The sequence below is a fragment of the Muntiacus reevesi genome, unplaced genomic scaffold, assembly GCF_963930625.1.
Source record: "Muntiacus reevesi unplaced genomic scaffold, mMunRee1.1 SCAFFOLD_138, whole genome shotgun sequence".
Classification (NCBI taxonomy): domain Eukaryota; kingdom Metazoa; phylum Chordata; class Mammalia; order Artiodactyla; family Cervidae; genus Muntiacus; species Muntiacus reevesi.
In genome coordinates this window covers 48,412-72,332 of record NW_027077978.1, presented here as the reverse complement: position 1 = coordinate 72,332, position 23,921 = coordinate 48,412, and the positions used below count along the sequence as shown (strand labels likewise).

The 23,921-nt window shown below is 42.1% G+C and overlaps 2 long non-coding RNA genes across 2 annotated transcripts in view; both read right to left on the bottom strand.

Moving 5' to 3' along the window:
- Positions 1-845: 845 nt before the first annotated feature.
- Positions 846-8,956, bottom strand: LOC136155300 (uncharacterized). The gene is made up of 2 exons (XR_010660762.1): positions 8,373-8,956; positions 846-1,919 (listed from the first exon to the last, which is right to left on the bottom strand). It is a non-coding gene; the product is annotated as an uncharacterized lncRNA (long non-coding RNA).
- Positions 8,957-19,286: 10,330 nt separating this feature from the next.
- Positions 19,287-23,921, bottom strand: part of LOC136155304 (uncharacterized) — a 33,166-nt gene continuing 28,531 nt past the window's right edge. Inside the window, exons 5-6 of the long non-coding RNA XR_010660766.1 lie at positions 21,614-21,712; positions 19,287-19,659 (exon numbers count right to left, since the gene is read on the bottom strand). This is a non-coding gene — a long non-coding RNA (uncharacterized lncRNA). The remainder of the gene's footprint in view (positions 19,660-21,613; positions 21,713-23,921) is intronic.

The window sequence follows — 23,921 nt, the reverse complement described above, 5'->3', positions numbered from 1 at the left end:
TGTTTTTATCTGACCGTGAAGCTCTCCAAGATCTAAAGTAATGCTGGAGCTATTCCATATACCCGAAATATGATTTTTAATCTTTTCTCCATTGTAATCCATATCATTTACTTTTGGGGGGCATTACACAGATCTACCGATAATCAGCGTGACAGGATAACGCTAACTTTACCCTTAAAGCCTGTAACTCAGTTCCAATATGCATGACTGCTTCTTCCAGGGCATCTATTTTTACTTCTAATTTCCTATCTATAATCTCTTGCATAGCTAGAGTTAAGGAAACATTTTTTGAAATATCATTGACATATTGAGTGGTATGTACTTGTTGAGTCAAGGATATCGCTGCCACAGTGACAGAGGTAATTGCTGTTATCAAAGCTGAAATCCCTAGAATAAGTAGTCCTACAAACCGTTGGGAACACATTAAATCTTGTAGGTGTTGCAGAACGGCTAAACCACAATTGTCATACCAATAGGCGTTCACTCTGACAGGCACCATAAGATAAGGTGGACGTTGCAGTACCACAAAAGAACAAATATTACATTGAGGGGTTAAACAGGATGAAAGCATGCATTGTTCACAGTAGACTATATTTGGTCCACCTGAATGATTCATTTGTATACGAAGTCTTTTTGAATCATTAGTAAACAAAAAAACCTAAGGGGAGGGTAAACAAGCCAGCACAGAATAGGTGGAATTGTTTTCTGGTCGAGTTAAAGTAACAATGGAGGTGGCAGCAAGGGCTCTCCAAATTTCTGGCTGTCAAAAAGTTTTACCCTTAGTTGTATAGGACAACATGGGGGGAACAAATTGATTATAATGCCATCTGCTGGGCACCAATGGCCAAGGGAGGGAATCATTATTTTAATTGCTAAGCCTACTGACAGCTCCTAGATTCTGACTTGGATTTGGATTGCTCCAGTCTTGTACCGAATAATTTCCACCTCCCGGTATTCTATAATCTATGTTTGAATTATAAGTACAAGATTTCCATACTGGGTATCCCAGGCGGTTGTCTATAGTTTTCCATATGACATCTGACGGAGCAACATCAATACAATTTGGATATTTTGGTGGAGCATTAAGGAACAAAGATTTATAGGGGTCAAGGACCCCAGGCATATGAGCCTGTAATATCCAAACCAGCCGATCTCCTGTATTGTCTGAAAATTTTGATGCTGGAGAATCTGTCAGAATTGTTTTGGAGGCTCCAACACGTCCCTCCTTAGAGGGAGTGATGAGATCACTTGTATGACTATGGGGGAAGTTAAAGCAAAGGGGAAGGTCATCTGTTAATCCCCTAAAAGTATAGTTAAAATTGATGGGATAATGATCTTTATCATAAGAACTATAGGATCCTCCCAAGAGATGAGGCTGGTCTGTGTTGACCCGTATAGGGTCGCTGTTCCAAGTAACTACTTGGAAGGTCAGGGGACCAGGGAAATATGCCCAGTATTTTTCTGAAGTAGAGGAGGTAGCACTTGCCTGACAAGACAGTAAAGCAAGCATAGCAATAAAAACCCTTTCGGGAGAGGCTGAAGATCCCTGCAGGGAAACTATTCCCTGTGCTTGATGACAGACTGACTTAATTTGTCCCCATGTGGGTATGGAGGCTTGTTGAGTTGTCCGCGCAGGACGTCCTGGTGGTCTTCTGCGACGTGAAGGAGTAGGAGGTTGGGCGCCATCTTTCATGCAAAGCCATGACATCTGTTTAGTGGGTGGATCCGCCGTTGGTTCCTCCGGGATCTCTGTTGCCGGTCATTTCCAAGTCTGCTGGACTTCCCGGGTGAGTGACCGAGGCGAGGGCAGAGGAGTGCTCTTCCTCTTTTGTGGCTGAGGCTGCGAGGGAACCGGAGGTCTGGGGGACTTCGACATGGCAAATCAGTCTGTCTGGGATCTAAATTGGCGAGTCAGCACCCTGTGGGAAAATACAAGCATACCCTCGCCCACTGGTTAGCAAGGGATCAGGTCCCTTCCATAGTCCGGAAAGGAGGTCTTTCCACTTTACTAAAGGTTTCATATCTTTTTGTTCTGGGTTCCAGTGACGGAACATAGCTGTTAAACCGGCTTGATCAGCGTTAAGGTTATTGAGCACAAAGAGGGCGTGCTGCAAAACGTGGTGTGGAGAACTGTATTTGAACTGCCCTTCTTGTAATTTAGAAATTTGTGTTTTAAGTGTCTGATGTGCCCTTTCTACAATTGCTTGTCCCTGGGGATTGTAAGGAATTCCTGTAGAGTGGGATATACCGAATTGGGCACAGAAATTTTTAAGGGACTTAGATGTATAAACTGGAGCATTGTCTGTCTTAATTGATTTTGGCATTCCTAAATAGGAAAAACAGGCAAAAAGATGTTGAACTACATCTTTATAGGCTTCTCCCATTCTGGCAGTAGCCACAATGACATGGGAGAAGGTATCTACAGTAACATACACAAAGGATAGTTTTCCAAAAGAAGGAACATGTGTTACATCCATCTGCCAAAGCACATTAGGTAGTAAGCCACGGGGATTTACCCCAAAAAGCAAAGCGGGAACTGAAGTAGGGCAAAGTTGACATGTTCTAACAATCTCGAGTGCAGATTCCCTAGGAATGTGGAACTGGTATTGAAGGGCAGTTGCATTTTGATGATGCATAGCATGTGAGGCTTTAGCATCTTCAAAATCACTGGCCACTATGGTTCGGGTTAGCAAATCTGCCTCTTGGTTAAACGTATGGAGGGGTCCAGGTAAATTAGAATGAGCTCTTATATGTCCAACATAGAATTGTTTTGACCTTTTCCAAATTTGCTGTTGAAGGGTAGATAACAATATAAAAATTGTGGTTTTATTTTCTGGTAAAACAGCCGTTTCAATTTGAGGGAACAACCTAACTACATACTGTGAGTCAGAAAATAAATTAAAAGCCTGGTCTAAAAACTCTTTGAACGCCTCTATCACGGCTGTTAATTCTGCTTTCTGGGCTGATGTTTCCCCAGTATTTAAAACCCTTTTTGAAGTCTGGGTGACAATAGCAGCCTTTCCATTAGAAGACCCATCTGTAAACACCAACATTGCCCCCTCGATAGGGGAAACTTGACACCTTTCTTGAAATATCACCGGATGTCGTGAGAGGAAATTTAATAAAGGACTAGCAAGTAAATGGTGTAAAATTTGTCCTGGATAATTACCAATGACAATCGGCCAGTCTTCATTTAATGATAGAAGGGCATTTAGTTGCTCTTTATTATAAGGCACTATGATTTCAGATGGTTCTTTTCCAAACATTTCAATGCTTCTATGTCTCCCTTTAATTATTAAAGTAGTCACTAGTCCTGGATAACAGGCCACAACCTTTTTGGCCGTGACAGGTAAATGCAACCATTCTAGGGGACCCTCTTGCCAAAGCACCCCTGTAGGGGCCACAGCTGTGGGCAACACTATAAATTGCCATGCCATACTATAATCAAGTCTCTTAATATAATTTTTATCTAAAGCTTCTTCTACCTTCATTAAGGCTTCCCTGGCTGCAGGTGTCAGCATTCTAGCAGAGGTGGGGTCTGGATCCCCTTGAAGAATGTCAAAGAAAGGCTTAAGATCAGAAGTAGTCAACTTTAAAAAGGGCCGAATCCAATTTATATCCCCTAACAACTTTTGATAATCATCTAAAGTAACCAAATTATCTTTTCTAAGCTGCAAAGGTACATGAGTAACTGTTTCATTATTTAGGATTCTTCTCACATATGTTATAGGCATATTCACTTGGATTTTTTCAGGGGCCACCTTTAGGCCCCAGCGATTCAAAGTCTCTTGCAATTTAATCAAAACTTACTGTAAATAAACCCTATCCGGGTGTGCTAGCAATATATCATCCATATAGTGGACTAGATAGACATCCCGATGTTTCTCCCTGATACCTTGTAGGGCAGCGTCCACAAACTTTTGACACAATGTGGGACTATTTTTCATACCCTGGGGAAGAACCTTCCATTGAAATCTCTGATGAGGTTGTCTAAAATTTTCTGAGGGAAGACTAAAGGCAAATCTCTTTTTATCTTGAGGGTCTAAGGGAATAGTAAAGAAGCAATCTTGAAGATCAATCACTATAACATTGTAGCCTTGGGGAACAGCCACAGGGGAGGGAAGGCCAGGCTGTAAGGCTCCCATATCTTACATAGTGGCATTTATTGCTCTTAGATCTTGCAAGAGTCTCCATTTCCCCGATTTTTTTTTTATTACAAAAACTGGCATGTTCCATGGACTATTTGAAGACTCTATATGTCCAGCCTTTAATTGTTCTCTCACTAACTGTCGTGCTGCTGAAAGTTTTTCTGAATTTAAAGGCCATTGTTCCACCCACACCGGATCAGGAGATTTCCAGACTATGGGGTCAGCAGCGAGAACAATGGCCTCTCTTATAAATTTGGATATCTTAAGCCTTGTCTCTCTCTTCTTATTTTTGGGACAACTGGCTCAATTTGTCTCTCTTGATCTTTACTCAGACCCATAAAAGGATTATAACTTATCTGCGACATCTGTGCAGCCACCTTTTCATCTGGGCAATACAGCAAAACTCCCATCTGAGCAAAAATATCTCTCCCAATGAAGGAATTACATAAGGTTGAAAATGTCCCTGGCAGTCTTTATCTACATACCAAAGTAAAATTTGTGAGCTCTTTGTCACTGAAGGTGCTCTACCAATGCCAACCAACTCATTAGCTGTGGTTTGAGTTGGCCAAGCACTGGGCCAGTCACTGCCCGCAATACAGGAAATGTCTGCTCCCGTGTCTAGCAGGCCAGTCACCTTTTTACCATTAACTAGAATTGTCTTCATAGGTCTTTTTTGAGTAACTTGTGTAACCCAAAAGGCATAATCACTTGAATCAGACCCCCTGTCCCAACACTTGGCAGCTGAAGCTGCTTTTCTTGTGTCAGCATGACAAGGTAGCATCAGCAACTGAGCTATTTTCTGTCCTTTATAGATTTGAATAGTCTTAGTGGGGGGAGACACCATTATTTGAATTTCACCAGTATAGTCTGAGTCTATGACTTCTGGAATCACTGTGATCCCATGTAAGGATGTGGGGCTCCTGCCTATTAATAGTCCCATCGTTTCTCTAGGCAAAGGGCCATGAACACCAGTGGGAACTTTCACAGCGGTGGAGTCAGGTGTTAGTATTGTTGTGACGGTGGAACAGAGGTCCAGTCCTGCACTGCTTGGGGTTGCTCTGATGAGTTCTGTGACGGGACGAAGGGTATGAATGGGTTTAATGTCGTTGCCCCAATATTCAAGCCTGAAAAGGTTTAGAAGTGTAAGCAGGGGCGTTGTCAGTTTTAAGACATTAAGATAGCACAAGTCTAACAGTGAGGGGTTATTTTTGGTAGAAGCAGAATGAGCTTTTATATGTACCATAATCTTAAATAACACTTATTTATTGAAAGATTCATTCTAAGAAAACTTTTTTCTCTTAACATAGAGAGTAGACTAAATTCCAGTCTGTTACCAATTTACTGGATAGCAAACAAACAAATTTTTTTAGTTAATCTTAGAAAAGTCTTTTTATAAATCTCGAAGAACCAGCAGTATTTTTTTAAAAGGCATGAGAGTGAAACCATACAAGGCATGTTTAAAATCTAATTAAATTGTAGCCTGGTCATTGCTGTGACTTCTAACACTTTAACGTGATAGCTAAAATTATAACTGACAATATTTTACCAGGACATATCAGATTTTCATGAATTTCACATAATTTCTAGGATATCTATATAAGTAACATCAACCATACAATATAACCTGAAGATTTATCACTCCTCCAACAGTAATTCCCATGCAATTTAACAGGTCAAATGAACTCAGGTAGTTTAATAGCTCTTTGGGATGTCTCAGGGGCCCTCTGAAGCATCCCAAAGTCAGCTAGAAGTCAAGTTATTTAGGCAGTTTTGTCAATAAATATCAAAAGGGTTTATAGTACTCTGTCAGGTAGAATCATATAGATCACTGTGAAATAATATATTTACTTAGCCAAAGTAAAAAAGATTTTAAAGGTAAACATAGAACAGACCACTTTAGAGGTAAAGAAACTTAAAATCCATTATCAAAGGCAGTTCAACGTCTCAAGAAAACTTGTATTTATGCACAAAACTCTTCCCTTGGAGTGTACTTTCCATCAAGCCTTCTTAACACTTTTTGTACCCATTACTTTGTTCTCCCATCCTGAAACAGCCACCTGTAAGTCAGACTTACTTTCTTTTCCCTTCGTAAAATGTAACTTTATTTTTTATACCTTTTTTACTGAACACACACATCCTACTTTCTTTAAGCAACCAAGAATTTACCTTTATATTAGCACTCTATAGATTGGTGAACATAAATACCAGTGATAATTTCTAAAAAATTTCTAATGAACATCTCAGGATGGCATCAAACATTATTTATTAATAGTCTAAAATCTTTCGTTTCTCTGTAAGTTAGTATTCAGTAATGAATGTTTCAGAATCTTATTTTATTTGGAAATGACCAAGCTATTTAATAAACTTCTGCTATTAGTTTAGCACAACTTTAGAAATTTAGGTTACCAAAACCTAGAGAAACTGTTTTAGACAGATATTTTTAATCTTAATAAAGTTTAAAAGCTCATATCTCACTTACCTTCTTTTTTTTTAAGTTTCTTACTTGAGGTACTTTCCTTGCTGACAAACTTGTAACAGATATTACAGTATAACAACATTTAACTTATAATAAACCTAGGCATAATGAAAATATTTTACTAGATGTTAATTACTCTAAGACATGTCTATATTAGATAGGTCAACAAACAAACATTAATATCAGGTATTTAATATTGAATATTTTTTAGTTTACCTGAACCTGGAATTTATTGTTTAATTTAGAATTATTTGATTTGTAAGCACTTACCTTTTTTTTTTAAGCCAATTAAATAGAGCTCTTTTACAAATTAACCTAAAAAATACTACCCAAAGACAAAGATATACCAAGACATATTTAGACACAGTGCGAGATCTAGCTTCATATTTTAAGTTTGGTGATGAATTAGATATTATAATATAAAATTTACTAGTTTATAAAAAAGTTGAAATAAATAAAAATTTTTAAAGGCTTTTCCCCTTTTTCTCTCAGTCTCAGGAGTTAGAGATGGTCTAGATAAGTGTTCCCTGGTCTCAAGGCACAGGGAAAGAAAATCAAGTTCTAACAAAAAGCAAAATAGCCATCAAAAATCACAACACAGAACACAGAGTTAAAACACACACATATAAACCTGGCAGTCCTCATCAGACACTCCCTTAAATACAAGAATACAGTCTCTCAGAAAACCTTCTAGATAGACACAGAACTTCAGATGTCTTCAAAGATTTTAAGGAGGAAAGGAAAAGGAGAAGGAGGAGGAGGCGGGAAAGGGGGGGGCAAAAAGGGTGGCCTTACAGACGTCTCCTGCCACCTGCAGGTACCCAGGCATCCAGAGAAGGGAGGACTGGAACTCGGCCCTACCGGAATTCGAGTTCTCTGCCAAGAGGAGGTGATCAGTCTCCAATCCTCAGCTCAAGCTGAGGCCCTTCGACCAAATTACTGGGGGATTAGAAAAACGGGAGGGATAGGAAGGGCTAAGGAGAGGACAGAGAGAGGGAAGGGGAAAGAGGTCAATAAAGTCTCTTGTTCCTTACTAGTCGGGGCACTCTGGCCAGTTGTCTGTGTCAGGAGGAGACCAGGGACAAAAGGGTCCCAGTTGCGGCCGCTGGGTCTGGTCCATTGGCAGGCAAGCTGGCCTCTGAGTACCCTGAGTGGTCAGGATGTCAGTCTCAGGGAAGAAGAGTTCCCACCAGTTGCAGGAAGGGGGACCCCTTCTAGGTCCCGTAACTGAGCTCTTATAAATGAATTGTCGGAGGAGACACATGTGCTGAGAAAGCAAGAGATCTCATTGGAAAGAGCACCGGGGTGGAGGGCAGGAGGGTAAGGGAACCCAGGAGAACTGCTGTCTTCTGGAAAACAAGGACATTGCTCTTGGACAAAGGGGGAAAAGGACTGAACACTGGTCTTTTTAACTTTAATTCCTCTGTAGTTAAGAAGTTGCATTATGATTCCAATAAAAAGTTGTCTTTCTTTTAACTCACTGTTACCCATTTTTGTTGCTAATTAGAAGAAGAAAAAAAGAGAAAAAAGGAAGAGGCTTAATTTAGAGAAGGAAACTGAAACGTACCCACTTTTCTTACCCTACCTTTCTTATGTAGGGGGGCCTGTAGCGCCCTAGTAGGGTTGTAAAGAAGAAACCTAAAGCCTACCCACTTTCCTCACCCTACCTATCTTATGCAGGGGGCCCTGCAGCACCCTAGTGGGGTCCTAGCCGTCCTGAAAACTGAACAATGGGGGGGGGGGCTTACCCTCGGGTTCCCTGTTCGTGGTGCCACTTGCCGGGATCCAGCCTCGACATGATCCAGGGGGTACCCTCAGGATGAACGGCGTCGGCGAGAGAGAGAGAGAGACGTGAGACTAGCCTTGATAGGCCCAAGTCTGTGTTTTACTTTCTGACAACCGGTTTTATACCCTTTCACAGAATGTTTTTAAGGTACAAGATGTTTACTCATGATTTCACAGGATTAGCATTACATCATTTTGAATTTTAGGAAAAGCAGGATTTTTTTGCTTTCTAATTCTATAGTAATTTTTAGCACATGATCTTCTGGCCTTGAGGCTATTAACATTTTATGCAGGTCAAGTGATTGTAAACCTATTTTCCGATTTTATGGTGACCTTAACTGAAAGGTAACAGGGTCATAGGGAAACAGTACAGAGTAGAATTATATTCTTGTTAATACAAAAATTAATCTTACTGCAAAAGTTGTCAGTTGCGTTTATCTAAGAAGTTTACCCCATACAGACTCTGTGGCTTCAGTGAGGCAACTTCTGCCTAGTATTCCTGGCTAACAATTAACAACCGTCTCATTGTTACCACACTAGGGCTAAGTTCTTATTTGTCTAGATCTTTAACTATATTAACAATGGTTTTTATAACACAACCTTAGCACATTAAAGGCAAAAATACAGCAAGCAAAACACAGCAAGCAAATCACAACCCAATAACCACCTATAGAATAATTTTCTTATGTTTTCTAATAGGACTCCTTTACCCCTTAAAAGGGCTCTATGTCTATTAGGGCTTTTATATAATCAGGTTCTTCATGCTATTTTATGATTAGGATATTATAAGCAATCATGCATATTAGTACCAAGCGCATAAATGCATTTGGCTAACAAAACTACCAGCAGAGGTGTTTGAATTAAAACACTCCTTTCACCCTGAATAATCTCATAAAAAACTACCACCTGGGAAACTTATTGATTAAAGTTCTAAATTGATTCTTATTTGGGAAGAGATCGGGGAAGGCCTTCCTGTCTGTGTCAGAGAAATTAGGGAGTAGTCCATTGAGGCAGGCATCAGAAAGACAGATATCATCTTTAAGGTTAGAGCCGGGGGCAGCTTTTCAAAATCCCTGAAAACCTGATCTGCCTTGCCTGTCAGGCTTTCTCCTCGTGACCTTGTCATGGGTGGGATCTTGTGAACTAGCCTTTTCGAAAACCCCTGAAAACCTGATTCGTCTTGCCCATCAGGTTTTCTCCCTCATGGCCTTGTTAGGGGTAGGGTTTCGTGAGCTGACTTTTTCGAAACCCCTGAAAACCTGATTCGCCTTGCCTGTCAGGATTTCTCCCCTATGGCCTTTTTAGGGGTAGGGTCTCATGTGTTGGCTCCCGGCAACAGGCGGTGCTGCTGGGCTTGCCCAGGAGCTGCCTGACAGACTCTGGCTCACCCGAGCTCTCTGACGGTGCAGGGGGCAGGAACAGACGTGTGCATGTGGTTCTGCCTTGGCCTGGGAGTGTGGAGCCCCTCGCTGGCCCCCAGGCTCAGGGGCAAGGACCCTGAGAGAGGACCACCCTGAGGCGTTTTTTCTTAATAGAAAAATACTGCAAAAATTGTTTAAAGTATCTAGAAATATAGGCAGGGCCAGTGTCTGTTTTAACAGAACTAGGAGTTTATGGTGGAGGTTTCTGTATCTAGGAATACAAAAACTCAATATTTAGAATCAGAGACTATATTAATGGGGTAAGGATATAGGCAAATAACTTGAATAAGAGCATATAATTTATTTCATTGAGCAGAATGAAATTTAGTGTAAAAGACTTGTATTTTTCAACAGACCAGAAAGAAGCTTCGGCGTTTTTTAGTCCCATTTATATAAAAAAACCTCAGCTTGTGGTATAGGCTGTGAGTTGATAATGCGAGAAATAATAAATCTAGTGTTTTTGAAGAAATTTCACAGCTTACCAGAAGGATCATGATATGAAATTTTTCTACAGTATTTTAGAAAAGTTATTTGGAAACCAGTATATGTTGGTAATGTGTTCTCAAATCGAGACTTATTCGTAATAAGGTTTTATTAAAGTATAAAGGAGATAGAGAAAGCCTCTGACATAGGCATCAGAAGGGGGCGGAAAGAGTGTCCCCCTGCTAGTCTTTGGCCAGATGTCATATAACTACCAGCAGTCTGTTAATTAGAGAAAGGAAATGTCTCAAAACTGAAGAGAATAGCACCAGGCCCCTCACCTACAACATGTACTCTGCGAAAACCTAAGCACCGGGTGAGTTGTCTCGGCCACAAAATGATTGACATGAATCTTGAAGAAAGGCAGGTTTTCTAGCAAATACACTTTCATTCACATAACTTAAGAGAACATTTGCATGAGTAAACATACCAGTTTGTCAAGTCTGAATATGAGTCTTAGGCAGAACCAACTTGAAGACAGAGTCTGGGGTAAATGTATAGCACATTAACACAGTATTTTAAGAGAAACCTCTTTGCAAATTCATATAGAGAAGAAAAATTATACATACATATATATATATATATATACACTTACTACAACTGACTTCCAGTTAGCTGTGGTAGAACAGGAAAAAGAATATCCAACTCTGTATTCTTAACATTATGAAAATATTATTCGTTTTATTGTTTACAGTCATCCAATTCTAACTTTCTGAAGTAAGCATTCAGAAAAATAAAAAAACTGTCTAACTACTAGGCGGTCTCCCATCCAAGTACTAACCAGGCCCGAACCTGCTCAGCTTCCCAGATCAGAGGAGACAGGGCACGTTCAGGGTGGTATGTCCTTAGACCGAGGCAGCTGCCAGGCGCCCTAAGAGCTCTGCATTGCACCTCCCTTTTTGTTCTGACCTGCTGGTCGGGCCTTGAACCGCAGCTCTCCACGGGGAGCGCGCGCTGCACTTGAGCCAGCCGCACGACCCGTGACTGGACTCTGGCCGGCCAGGCCCTGCAGCTCGGAGAGCAGCCGACACCGCCCCAGCCCCGCACACCGCCACCCCCAGCCAGCACCCGCCTGGCCCGGCCCGGGGCGCTTCTGGGAACCTGAGCGGCCTTGCGAGCCTGCGGGAGCTGGGTGGGGCAGCGAGCGGCGCCGCACCGCTCCCCCCCCACCGCCCCCCACCATCCCGTTTGCTACTCAGGGTTCACGTGGCTCCGGAGGTGTGTCGCTTTGGCCCGGGGCCGCGGTCCTCGGAGCCTCCTGCGGGACACCTTTTCGGGATGGGTAGAAGCATTTCCCACTACAGACAAAAGAGCCCACACAGTGGCCCAAATCCTCCTCACAGAAATTATCCCCAGGTTTGGCCTGCCTTCATCCCTACAGTCTGATAATGGCCCAGAATTTACATCCAAGGGCACCCAACAACTTCCTCAATTCTTACAGACACCCTGGAAATTTCACATTCCATACCCTCCCCGGTCCTCAGGAAAGGTAGAAAGGATGAGTAGAACAATCAAAAAAACCCTTACCAAACTAACCCTCGAGGTACATCTGAATTGGAGTAAACTTTTACCAATTGTTTTCCTCAGAATACAGGCTTTGCCCAGAAAGCCCCTGGGGCTGAGCCCCTTTGAGGTGATGTATGGAAGGCCCAGGCTCCCTCCTGGACTCCCCCCTGAGCCTCCTCCCATACCAAGCTTCCTACACTCCCCCCTCTGCTGACGCAACTCCGCAATGCCCTCTGGAAATACATCAGTCACAATCTGCCTGCCCCTGACCCCCAAGCCTCCCTGCCCCCTTTACAAATTGGGGACATGGCCTATCTGTCTGATCATCCCCAGGGTGACCTAACCCCACAGTGGCAGGGACCATTCAAAGTCATCCTCCTTGCCCCAACTGCAGCTAAACTCAAAAAGGTCGCCTCCTGGGTACACCTCTCTCGTCTAAAATGGGTCACCTCCAATCCTGCGCTGCCCTCCTTAAATGACACCTATCAGGTCTCCCGCACAGCACCCACCTCCTTAAAATTCACCCAGCGACAACCCCTGCCAACTATCGGAGAGGACACTGAATGACCTGGACTCTCTTCAACCTACAACTGCTCCTGACCCAACTACTACAAGACCTCTGGATCAGCGCCCCAACAGGAACTTCCTTCAAAGACCTGACTGCACTGGTGTCTCAACTGTGGCTCCAGGGAACCTTCTACAACCTGACTCCAGACGAAACTGATTTCTTTACTCTCATTCTCTACATCATTCTACATCCTAATGAGCACTGTTCCTCCTCAGATTCAAATCACCACCAACTTGGGGCCTTCTGCCCCTCACCCTGACTGACCTCTCCCTGTCTCTCTAACTATAGCTGCACTCCTAATCTTAATCCTTGCTGTAGGCCTAGTAACTGTCTCCCCTCAGGACTGGCCACCTATTCTTCATCTTTCCGTGGGTATCGCCTACATTGCTAGCTGGGTTCTACTCCTAGGGTGCTATTTCCTCTGTACTGTCTAACTAACAGCCCCATGACTCCCCTGCTCCTTATCCTTGCTGCACTCCCCAGCCTCCTGGCTACTCCCTGCCCCTGCTCAGACATTTATTCCTACGTACATTCCTCATGTTACAATACAGCTCCAAAACCATGCACCATGACATGAACCTCGGGGGCGGGAAGTCCAAATCCCTACTCACTGTCAAAGTACAAAAGAGAGGGAGTTTCATGAGTACCTGCCATAAGCCAAATGGAAGAAACATATGTTTCTATCCCATTACCCACTGGGGGTACTCAGACGGGGGTGGGGTACTAGATCAAAATCGGGAAAAGAAACAAGAACAAGTTACAAAGAACATAATTTCCCGGTTACAGTTGACCCCTGAGCCTTACAAACACCTAGACCTCCTTTCCCAATTACGGCCTCTCCTAAAACCTACCTCTGGCAACCAACACCTTCCCCGCCTTCTCAACTCTTCCTTTCAATTCTTCCAGTACACACCACACACATCCCAGTGTTGGATATGCATGTCACTCTCTCCCTCACCACACAGAGCCATTCCCTTACCCTCAACCTGGCTGTCACAGGGCAACTGTACTTCCCCTTCCCAACAGAAAACTACACAACTCATTGGGCCAGTCTCTGACAATGTCCTTACTCTCAGCCTCTTCAAACCTAACCTGTATTGACTACTCTAGTCCCAACTGCACTGGTCTTACAAACTCCACTCCCTCCTTCTGTTCCACTTGGGTTCTCTGGAACAGCACAAATAATTGCACCAATCCAGGAATCTTCATTCTCTGTGGGACCTATGCATATTCATGCCTCTCCTTAGACCCCCGTGGACCCTGCATCTTGGTCTTCCTGACCCCAGGCCTAACATTCCTCGAAGAGGGAGAGCTAGAACAAAGAGTTTACCCCCCAAGGGGAACTTTCCCACAGAAAAAGATGAGCTGTCATCGCCCCCCCCCTTCCTGGTTGGGACTGGCATAGATAGCAGCAGCCCTAAGGCACCGGGATGGGAGGCATCTCGACCTCTGCCCATTTCTATTACAAGCTGTCCCAAGAACTTAATGAAGACATGGAGCAGGTAGTAGAGTCCTTCGTTTCAATCCCAAAACAAATTAACTCATTAGCTTCTGTGGCCCTACAAAATAGGCGAGCCCTGGACCTTCTCACTGCAGAAAAGGGAGGGACCTGCCTTTTCCTAGGAGAGGACTGCTGCTATTTTGCTAATGAAACGGGGATAGTCCAGGGTCGAGTCAGAGAACTTAGAGACAGAATTGAATGCCGCAGAAAGAGTTAGAAAACCTTTACATTCCCCAAAACCTGTTCCCACAGATCCTCCCTTGGCTGCTCCCTTTCTGGGGCCATTAGTATTTATCATTCTATTCCTCTTATCTGGACCCTGTCTCTTTAATCTCTTTCAAAGGTTTCTCCAAGAACGGATTCGGGCCATCTCTTGAGATCAGGTCAAGACTGTTTTCTTCTTCTCGAGAGCCTCACCTCAAGCTCAGAAAAAAGGAGACTGTGGGCCCTAGGACGATCCTCCATTCCAGACCCAAAACCGTCGCACCATCCGGCAGGAAGTAGCCAGAGAGATAAGGCGCCCTTCTCCCCCCCCCCCCTTTTTTTTTATGATTTCAGGGTCTGGAATGAAGGAGTCTTTTGGGCCTAGAAAAGAGAGCAACAGTCTCAAAGGCCCCTTGCTGAATCATCTAACTTTGGAGAAAACAAAGCATAATTTTAGTTCCATCCTGATGCTCCAGGCCAGTTGCATCTATCTGGGACTTATCACCCCCTGTCCGGAAACCTACCACCCCCTACACCCGCCCAGAAGACTTATCACCCTCTGCCCAACTATAGAGTGTCATTTCAACAAAAGAATACTTAAAATATCCCGCCTGATTGACGTTTCCCTTATTGCTTCCACAAACCTCCCTATAAGTATGAAGCCTCCCTGATCCCTCTCGGTGCTCAGCCTTGTCGTTAGGCCGACTGTCGCCCCTCCTTGCCTGAACAAAGGCAACCTACTTCTGTTGAGGTCGGCTCTCCTTTTCTGCCTGGCCGGAACTATGCCTTACAGATGTCACTGAGGGTGGTGCTTTCTGGAGATCTTTAGCGCAGCCATGGCCTGTATTGGAACGTCTTCCTCTTAGGGCTTTTGTTGTTTCCATTTTGAATGTCGGGGGCCCCCTTGGGTCGAATTTTCCGAGGAAAAAGTTTGTTGGATCCACCTGGGGAAATACAAGCATATCCTTTTCCCTGTAAGATTAGTTTCCCAGATTTCCATTGTTTCATTAACCCGTCTTGGTACCAAATGGGCAGGGGAAGAGACGTGTCCTTCAGTTCCTCGAAATGCCTTTCTGCCCTGGTTAAAATATTTCCCTGTGGCAGGTTTAAAAACTTTAAAATGAATAAAGCTGTATTAACAATAGTGATGGGTTGAGAAAATATCTTATGTTGGAATCTAGTAAAGTCTGCTCTGGATAAGGAAGACAGCAGTGTTCCTGTGTATTCCCCTTTCTTTAAGTTCTTTTTATTTGTAACTTTAGTGTGTGAGGTGCTCGTTCGACTATGTCTCGTGTCTGTGGATTATAAGGAACACTTATAATATGTTTAATAGAAAAAGATTGTAAAAATTGTTTAAAGTATCTAGAAATATAGGCAGGGCCAGTGTCTGTTTTAATAGAACTAGGAGTTTATGGTGGAGGTTTCTGTATCTAGTAAAACAAAAACTGAATATTTAGCACCAGAGACTTTATTAATCGGGTAAGGATATAAGCAAATAACTTGAATAAGAGCATATAATTTATTTTGTTGAGCAGAATGAAATTTAGTGTAAAAGACTTTGTATTTTTTAAGAGGCCAGAAAGAAAGAAGCTTTGGCATTTTTAGTCCCATAAGAATCACCTGGGCCACTTACTGGATTTCATTTTGTTATCTAGTGCCTAGCACAGTTTCTAGGACAGAGTTGGAAATTAATAAATGTGTACATTCCTGGTATTATAGTCTAAAACTTGCAACACTAATAGTTGCAAACTTAAATGACCCTAATGGTTGTAGAATTTTCTTGCATCTACAAAAGACAGTCCTAGCTGACTGGGCTTAGGAATTTTTCTTCATCTACTTGGGACTTCTTTCCTCCTATCCCTCACTGTCAGATCCCTTGTGCTACCTGACTGCATCTATCCACAGTCTACACACCTAGTTTCTTCTTTGGCTCCAACGCAAAGTCAGAGGCTAGGAGTGAGAAGGTAATCCCCTGTGGCTACATCCCCACAGTAACACCCCCATAGGCCCCATCCTGCTCCTCACCTGAAAGCCCCTGCCATAGCTCCTGGGATGAAATGCCCCGGGTAGCCTTCCTACCTGAAGAAGGAAGAGGAACAAATACTGAGTCCAGATTTCACTTGGAAATTCAGATGATTAATGTGGGTCAGTCCTAGTCTACAGTTCATTGGAACACAGGGACATTTAGAGAAAACATTTGTGGGAGCTTAAAACTGGATTAGTTTTCCTGTTTGTTCATTATTTTTCTCATTATTATGAGTGTTAAAAAAAACCAAAAAAACCACCCAAACTTGAAATTTCACCAATGCTGGATTGTATTGAGGAGGGGAGAACTCACAAGTGCATACTCAATTTCACAGGAACCTGGGGAGTAAGGGAAGAGAATCAAGTGGGCTAGGGCCTGTGGGGAGAAACGTGCAGCTGGGGGCCGGCGGAGACCAAGTACACACAGCCTCCCAAAATGACGGTCTCAAGGGGACAGCACTCATTCTCAGCTGTTCAGGTTCTCTGCGTCTTAAGAAACTCACAACTTTGTCACTTTGAAGATAAATGATGAATGAAAATGGTAAGGGTGGCAGAGATGCAAAGCGGGGCCTGGAATGAAAGGTAACATAAACAGCACAGAAAGCAAGGGCACAGCTACACCAAGATGGAGACTCAGTGCGTGCTTCTTGCTTGTGGCATGACTACAGCTATCCAGGTTCACATGAGATGGCTCAGCATGATGCAACTTACAAATACCACATGTGCAAAATGAACCTAGAAACCAAAGAGAAACCATCACATGAAAAATGCGGGCCACAGAGGCAGGTTCTGTAAGGTTCAGAGTATGTGAGAATACATACTGAGAGTAATCCTTCCAAAATTAATGGAATGCTTTCTAACATAAATTAGAGAATAATGCTTTTTCCATTATTGACGAGTTTCAGAGATACCAAACACACTGCTTATCATGAAAATCCAGTAAAGTACGGATGACCATGAAGATAAATGAGAATCTTAATAATAATTCATTCCTGTGTCCATCAGAGGTGACTGAGTTCAAAAATAATTACAAAGCTCCACATCATCACATCTCAAAACGATTCAAATTACCCTCCCACCAACTGTCACCCAGAGTCTACCTTGACAATATTGGCAGGAGTGGCCCATTTATTTATTTATTTTCGCCCATCTCTGGCTAAGATTTTAAAAACCCAAGTTAGGCTATAAAAGGGTAGCAGTTTCTGTCACTTAGGACATTGTCTTCTCTTGAAACCAGTCACTTGCTACAAGGAAGAAACAGATGGTAATAGAAGTTAGTGACCTTATATCCTAATTCAACAATGACAAAAAATCTTCAGGATTCTTCTATGGCATTAAGAAACATTTTTATCTTACCGAGTTCATTCATTGCATGTCTATGCTCTTCATCAAATGAAAGTTTCATTAGAACACACACAGCAGGACAGATCTGATGTTCAACAGGAGCTGGCACTGAAAAATAAAGTTGACATAAACCATAATGCTTTGTTTTCTCAAAGTAGTGATGTTTATTATACCTAAAAAATACTGAGTTTGCAGATATACTTCTCATGCATGGTAGCTTAGTGAATCAACAAGTATTTGCTGAAGAGATGAATAACTACTATACACATGGAAAGGAAAATACAGGTAAAGGGCTTTCTTTGGTTCTGTAAAAATGTTTACCCCTCACCAGCCTTTCACCAAGTCTGCTGGACTAACTCCCATGTAGGTTTATGCTATAATTCAACTAATAACTTAAAAATTATACTGGTTATTTGAAATAATAAAAACATTTTGGTATAAAACTATTTATTTATAATTTATATTTTCAAAGCTGAAAGGCACATGGCTGTATAGAAATGTATAGAGAAACCTAGTGCAACTCTAGTAGAGAAAGTTTATTATATAGACACCAGATAGTAAATAAAAATTTAAAGGAAAAGTGTCTAAGAAAATGTACTTACACATTTAGTGCTATACATAAAGTTTCAAAACTGTTACTTGAAATAAAAATTGAAAAACCAAGTCTATTTTTCAGAAGTAATAGTATTTATTCTATTTAACTTGTCTGAGAACAGGTATTAAGAGCACACAATACAAGTCATTACATAATTGTGGACAGCCAAAGAAAACAATCCAGAAAGATAATGTTCTCCCAGTAAAGCAACTTATTAATTCTCCCTAGCCCTAGGACAAACAGAAAGGACATTTCTGCTATATTCTTACTGTTGAAAATTTTTTAATTTTAAATAAATTCACCTTTATACCTAACCCTAAGAGAAATCTACTAAATCTTTATAGATCAAGTTCTCATCATCAGTCTTTCTCCTGCTCCCCCAATCAAGATACTGACTCGATAGTCCTTTGCTGTGTGTATGTCTATGTGTGGGTTCTTACCAGGTGAAAGGAGGTCTTACCTTATATACTTACTGCTTTTGGTTCTTCCTACAGGAATGAAGTAACTTATCTCCTCAAGGGTCCCAACTCCCATGATCCCTGCTCCTGGGGGAGAGGGTTTCTCCCTGAGAAAAAAGCTGGGTGGCTGATCACCCCAGCAGCTGGGGCCCCAAGGCCTGAAGACAGGCAGTGAAGTGGGAAGGACACTGGGCTGAGGGTCAGGGGGTCTGGCCTCTGGCCCTGGATCCCCCACCCACTACCTGTGAAGCCACAGGCAAGTCTTTTGGCCTCTCTGAACCTCAGTCTCTTCATCTGTAAAATGAAGATGATAATATCTTCTCTTCCTACTTCACAAGGCTGTTCTAAGGATCAAATAACAGATATAACACAGCTCTGCATCCACTGAGTAAAGCGATATGCAAATATAAGAGAACGGCTTGGTCACTCACAGCTGAAGGAACTTACGTAAAGTCACTTTCCTGAGCTTAATCTCAAGAGAAGGAGAACATAATCGCTCAAGTTCTTTCTAGATCAACTATGCTATGACTGTTTAAGTCTACTTTGATTTTCTGTTATTTTCTGGTTGTACTGTAGTGCACACAACATTTCCCTTTGCTAACTTTTTTTCCTAGGGAAATAGAGAAATTAAGCTTTAAACTATGTGAGCGGTGCAGGTGGCTAATATGAATTTCCCACTCTGATTCATAAAGACACCGTCCTAATTAAAAAACTTTTCATTTCAAAAACTTTTACATTTGCTTTGTCACATGCACCATATGGAACATACTTGGATTTTTGTCCTGGTCCATGCCTTGTTCATGGGCTTCTTGCCACTCCCAACAGGTTTCACAGTAAGCTCGTATCTGTTCCAAAAGATGAAGGACTCGGATTTCACGCCTGCCTCTCTTGTCATCAGGCTGTGAGTGAATGATGTTGTGGAGTGCTGCACTGGCCCTGGCCAGAGCCTCTTTACCGCCCCAGGAATTGCTCAACAACACAGAGTCTTTGTCATTGCCATGTAAAAGCTGGATGAGGAGAGGAAGACATCCAGACTGTCGCATGGATATACAGCTGTCTTGGGAGCTAGACATAGCTAGCAAAGTTCACGACATATCATCCTTATCATGAGTACCAAGCATTGACAACAATGAATACACCATTTCCACCTGTGGGCCAAATGAGTTTAGAAACAAAATTATGACTTTAATAGCCAAAAGCCAACACCAATGAAGTGATGAATGGGATATTAGCTGTAACTCAAACAAAAACAGAAACAAAAACAAAAATCTCTTTCCAGGATGAAGTAATGAGCGTTATTTCAAAATCCATATTGCTATAATCATTATCACCATCTTCTTTATGAGTAAATATTAGTAGTGGTAGTATATAGTCATAAGGAGACAGTAGGTTCTTGCATACCTAAACTGCTATTATCTGGATCAGTGGGTGAAAATCTGTTATCATAATGAAAGACAATCAACTGATTTTTCTCTTTCTCACATCTCCCCCACCCACCACACACACACACACCTACCAACACATACAGAGCAAGAAATGTGGTTTATCTAAAATTCTTTACACAATTAAAAATTTTACTTTTTAAAATCTACAACCATAATCAGTAAAGAGAAAATGTTTTTTAGCAATTACTATTTACTAAGTACTGGTTCTAAGCAATTGCTAACCGTCACCAGATTATAATATTGTTAAAATTATGATATCTCCCTTATACATGTAAAAGTATTTTCTCATAAAGGGATCATATAGGGATGATCCCTGATCATATAGAGATACAAAGTCAATATTCTTATTTAATTTTTTTTAAGCAGCTGGTAAGCATCATTACTCCCTTCCTGTAAATTCCAAGAATTTACTCAGAAGCAGATCAGAAACAGGAAATAGCACCCAGTCATCCTGTCCTGTGATCAACCGCATTTTTTAAAAGCAAGAGCTACTGTGTGAAAGTTGAGGCTATTATAGAAATGCATCATATCTATAAATTAGTGGTTCCAAACCAGGGGCAACTTTAGCCACCTTGAGACTCTTCTGGTAATGTCCTACTATTTGCAAGTGAGCTGTGTGACACAAGCAGGTTACCAGAGTTCTCTGAGGTCCAGCTGTCTCAGCTGCCAAACGGAGTAATTTACCTAATAGGGTTTTCTTTGTGAAGATTAACTAAAGTCACACATGTATACAGGACAGTAGCTGGCATTCAAAAATGTAGTAAGGTCTTAATATTATCATGCAAAAATCACTCCAAAAGGAAATGGTATTCAAGCTGCCAGTTTTCAAGCAATAGTACTCTTATATATTAAAGGTTTTCTTTACAGTAAAAACTACTCGTGTTGGACAGACTGGGGTGGAATTCTAATTTAATTACCATCTTTTTGGCTTTAGTATTCTCACTTAAAAGAGGGGCAAGAATAATACATTCAAAGGGTTTTGGAAAAGATCAGAGATAGTTTACGTACAAGTCTTAGCAGTTACTGGCATATTAGTGATCCCAAGTAGTAACTATTGTGAGTTACTAAAAGGATTAAGTTTTATATTAATAATATCACTGCTACTCTAAAATTCATTTCTTATATCGACATTAGTTATGTAATGCTTTTCCTCAGAGCCATTATATTACTAAAGTAAAGAAAGAGTATGTAGAATATGCTATGAAAACAAGGAAGTATTTAGATGTAATGGAAAATATACTGTTTAAAAAATAGTCCCCGTGCTCCAAATGTAGTGCTTCAAAGGAGGCAGACACAGACTGCATGGGCAGGCGCGAGGGCCCTGGGTCAGAAAACGCTCTGTAAAGAAGGAAAGCCCAAGAAGAGCTCTGCAGGCTGGCGAGGACCCTGAGGGTCACTGTGCAGCAGGGTGGGAAGCGGAGGGCTGCACCACTGCAGCCAGGGCAGCCAGGCAGAAAGTCACGGGGAGGGGAGAGCTCAGGGGGGCGAGCCAGCTGTGGGCTGCACCTCAGGATGCTTGCAGAGACCTGGCTGTCATTTCTTTAAGAGACTGCGATGATGGAAACAAAAGAATACTTAAGCCAAAATTAAAAGAAGCATGAAGAATGTTTTAGTAGAGCACTCAGAGTTCTAGCGACAAGACTCTATAATCCGTTACCTTGGTTCCCAGATGACTGGTCAGCCTTCAAGGAGCTTAATGTGTGCTACTAGAGCTCAAAACACTGGCTGTTTCATGATCTATTCGTGTACTTGACCCCTAGAAATTAAGCAAATTATAGACAGTATAATTTAGATTATAGATAAATATAGCTAGCTTCATGCTAAGATACTCCAAATGAACTGTCTTTAGGGTAAATAGCTAAATATACCATTAAAGTGTGAACATTTATAACTGCTCAAAATGAGTATTTTTATCTATAAACTTGAGTAGAATTTAGAGAAAGACTGAAGGAGGAAAAAAAAAAACTGTTGTAAAAGACAAAGTACAATGTAGAAGAAACCAAACACTGAAGACATTCTAAGAGTAATATTCTTTCCCAAATCAAAAGGCATGAAACCATATTCAGCTAAATATACACTGGCTGGAAGAAAGCCCCATTGAGTGATGAAATGCTTCCCAAGGCCCACTAGACTTCACACTCCAGGATGTCTGGCTCTAGGTGAGTGACCACACCATCGTGGTCATCTGGGTCATGAAGGTCTTTTTTGTGCACTTCTTCTGTGTATTCTTGCCACCTCTTCTTAGCATCTTCTGCTTGTTATGTCCATACCATTTCTGTCCTTTCTTGGTGCAATGCTAGTCTGTAGGAATGTAAGTGAGTAAGACACCCCCACCCTCGCTGCATATGGAGCCTGGACAGGTTGCTCAACATGTAAACACACAGTGCCGTGACGAGCGCAGGTGTGCAGACAGGAGTGGCGGGCACTCAGCTCGGGATTGTAGAGTAAAGGGCTGTCTGACTGTGAACGACAGAGAGGTGTCTCCTTAAAAAAGAGGAGGGTCAGCCACACAGCAGCTCAGATGAGGCAGAGGCCCTAAGCACAGGTCACAAAGAATGTGTACGTGTGTGTGTGCCTGTGAGAGAGAGAGAGAGAGAGAGAGAGAGAGAGAGAGAGAGAGAGAGAGAGAGAGAGACAGAGAAACTGACTCACTTGGAGATTAAGAGCTTCTTCTGATTGCAATAAGGAGGATGGAGTTGAGGGACCAAGACTCAAGATAAAGAGAGCAGGTGGGAGACTTTTAAGGAAATTTTGGCAAAGGGCTGCTTTTGATCTACAGGAGGAAATGAATGACTCCTTATGCTGAAGCAAGCATACTGTCTTTAAGGATATCTAAATACTTTGACTGTTTCTGGTAGTGAGGATGTAACACAACCCGTAAGGAGCCTTGTCTTCTAGAATTCACCACCTTGTGAACTACTCCTGTGGTTAAGTGTAGGCCAGATTTTGTGTAAGGCTTTTAGCGAACAGACTGCTATAGATATGATGAGAAGTCACTTTCAAGATAAGTTTACAAAAACTGTGGCTTCCATCCTGGACACCCTCTCTTGTTCTTCTCTGAGGGATTGCCAGATACTACACTATGAACTGCTCTTTGCAGAGGCCTTGGTGGCAAGAAATGATACCACTGGCCGACAGCCTGGACATCTCAGGCCTGCTAACAGTCATATGGTGAGTTTAGAAGCAGATCCTCCCCTCATCAAATCTTGAAATGACTGTGGCCCCAGCCAACATGGCGACTGCAGCCTATGAGAGACCCTGAACCAGAGGCACTCAGCTAAGCTGCACCAGGATTCCTGACCTACAAAGACAATAAATGGTTGCTGATTTAAGCTGCTAAATTTGTCAGGCAGCAATAGATAACTAACATATTGTTTGAAACAGAAGAGAAACAAGAGGTTACATTACAAAGCAAGGAAAAACCCATGTCTACGATGAAACATGTTCTGACATTCATTTCAGTGTAGACATCAATCACCTTTAAGCTTCAGACTTAGTATCTTTCTATATAGATTCTTGATTTTGGGACACTCTCCACTCTGCTCTCCCAAACTCTCTAGCTAGAAACCTAGATGGATTTATTATAAGGAGATTCCAAGAGAACATTCCCATACCCATACTACCTATAAGCCAGATGAGTCTTGAGAATCTTTCCTGGGCCTTTTTATTATGATTAAGTCTGCACCAACATCCTTCAGAGGGACCAGAGAAGCAGTAACCTGTAAGAAATGGTTATCGTTGTTCGGTCGCTAAGCCAAGTCTGACTCTCTGTGACCCCATGGACTGCAGCATGCCAAGCTGTCCTTCACTATCTCCTGGAGTTTACTCAAACTCATGTCCTTTGAGTTGGTGATGCCATCCAACAATCTCATCCTCCTTTGCCCCCTTCTCCTCTTGTGCTCAATCTTTCCCAGCATCAGGGTCTTTTTCAATGACTTGCCTCTTTGCATCAGGTGGCCAAAGTA